We start from the raw sequence: 2,310 nt of genomic DNA on the forward strand, positions 1-2,310 counted from the left end.
TGGGTTTGTTTCATGCAAGGCTCATATTCAAGAAGTCCTTGGCCCTGCTTCAAAAGATCGAGTGCTTTCTGTTACAATAAAATCATTAGAAATTTTTATATGTGATTTTTATGATTACCTGCTTTAGTACACTTTTTCACATAAAGGATCAACTACCACAAGTCATGACTGTATTAGTAAGACGGTCTCTATGATGCATGGAAGAATCACACAGAGGTGATATGTAAGAGACCTAAATCCTGGCCAGTCGCAGTGGTTCACGCCTGTCATCCTAGCACTCTGGGAGGTTGAGGAGGGAGGATCACTTGGATCAGGAGTTTGAAACCAGCCTGCACAAAGTGAGATCCCCCACTGCTAAAAATTAGAGGGGCATGGTGGTATGTGCCAGTAGTCCCACCTAATAAGGAAGTTGAGGCAGAAGGATTGCTTGAGCCCATGAGTTTGAGGTTGCTGTGAGCTAGGCTGAGGCCATGGCACTCTAGGCCATGTGACAGAGTGAGACTTGTCTTAAGAAAAAAGACAGAACTAAATCTTCCTCTATGGTAAAAATTAGTAAATAAAAATAGTTCATATTGATAAACCAAGAAATAATATTAGAGACGTATCATTTGGAGATAAGGAGTTAACTTACTTATACATAAAAGGAATCAACACAAGAATTCAATTGTTTACCTCTAGCAGCAGTTCTCAACCTGTGGGTCACGACCCACAGGAACTGTATTAAAGGGCTGCAGCATTAGGAAGGTTGAGAACCACTGGTCTGGAGTAGAGGACTTTTGCTGGAGAGGCTTGGACCAGAGGACACTTAGCACTGCTTAATTATTTTCAGCATGTGCATATATTGCTTCAGTAAAGTAATTCATAAAGTGAGTGGGAGAAGCTGTAAAGAGAGTTTGTGCAAACTCCATCACCTCTGGTCATCTTCAGACAATTAAAGATGTAATTCTTTCCCCGTTTCTGTAGGCGCGCCTATTCTACTGCTATTCAAAGCTGCTTTCCTTTTCTGCTTTTATTCCTATAAGTTAATGTTGTATGTTGTCTTTGAATTTGCTTTAGGATTACCTTTAATATCTCACACCTGTGCTATTTTTAAAACTTTTCACAAATTCATTTATTCTCCTTTCTCTTAAAGGTGAGTTCCTGCTAACAAGGAAGCAGGACAGAAATGAAGTAATGTGGCTTCCAATGACAGATCACAACAGGTCATTTAGTCATTTAGCTTTTCTTTTGCTCTCTTTCTTGAGTTACTCCCTCTGGAGGAAGCCAGCTGCCACATGGGCAGGACCCACCTGCTGACCTGTGAAGAGTCTCTCCTGAGGAACTGAGGTGTCCTGTCAAGGGCTGCACCAACGCCCTCCAGCCCTGCTCCAGCCCTCAGATGGCTGCAGTCCTGGAATGAGCCAGCCATGCCACACCCCCAGAATCCTCCAGCTTCACCACACACAAACTCGTGACCCGCAGAGACTGAGATAATAAATGTCTGATGTTCTAGGCTGCTTAATTTGGGGGTAATTTCTTACACACAGTAGATAACTAATAAACCATGACAGCAACATAGATTTGGTCCATCTGGCCCTTTCTCAAGAATTAGTCCACTTCCAGATGCATCGATGTTAAACACTTTTGATCAAGGAGATATGATAAAGAGTTCCTCCTGGATTGAAATGAAGGTTACCCCGGAAGCGCAGAAGCGCAGATTATGCACAGAACACTACAAGAATACTTATCACTTGCATAAGGTTTATTTTAGTTTATTCGGGCCCTAGAATCTTTCCTTAAGTCATTTGCAAGTTAAAATATAACAGCTTAGCTGCTACTGGTGTTAAATTTTTCTCTTCTCTGTTCTTCGGATTTACTTACCTACCTAATGGCCAATTGACCAAGATCTTTCTACATCTGAATTATAACCTCAAGAAGGAAATATGAAAAATAGTAAAGGGCAGCAAAGCTACAGGTCAGAGATGGCCCTCGGTTCATAGTATGGAGCTTTAGGTCAGAGATGGCCCTCCGTTCATGGAGCTTTAGATCAGAGACGGCCCTCCATTCACAGTATGAAACTTTAGGTCAGAGATGGCCCTCCATTCACAGGATGGAGCTTTAGATCAGAGACGGCCCTCCATTCACAGTATGAAACTTTAGGTCAGAGATGGCCCTCCGTTCATGGAGCTTTAGATCAGAGACGGCCCTCCGTTCATGGAGCTTTAGGTCAGAGACAGCCCTCCATTCACAGGATGGAGCTTTAGGTCAGAGATGGCCCTCCATTCACAGGATGGAGCTTTAGGTCAGAGACGGCCCTCCGTTCACAGGATG

Source organism: Otolemur garnettii, unplaced genomic scaffold (genome assembly GCF_000181295.1).
Source record: "Otolemur garnettii isolate 467f Iridium unplaced genomic scaffold, OtoGar3 scaffold00119, whole genome shotgun sequence".
Classification (NCBI taxonomy): Eukaryota; Metazoa; Chordata; class Mammalia; order Primates; family Galagidae; genus Otolemur; species Otolemur garnettii.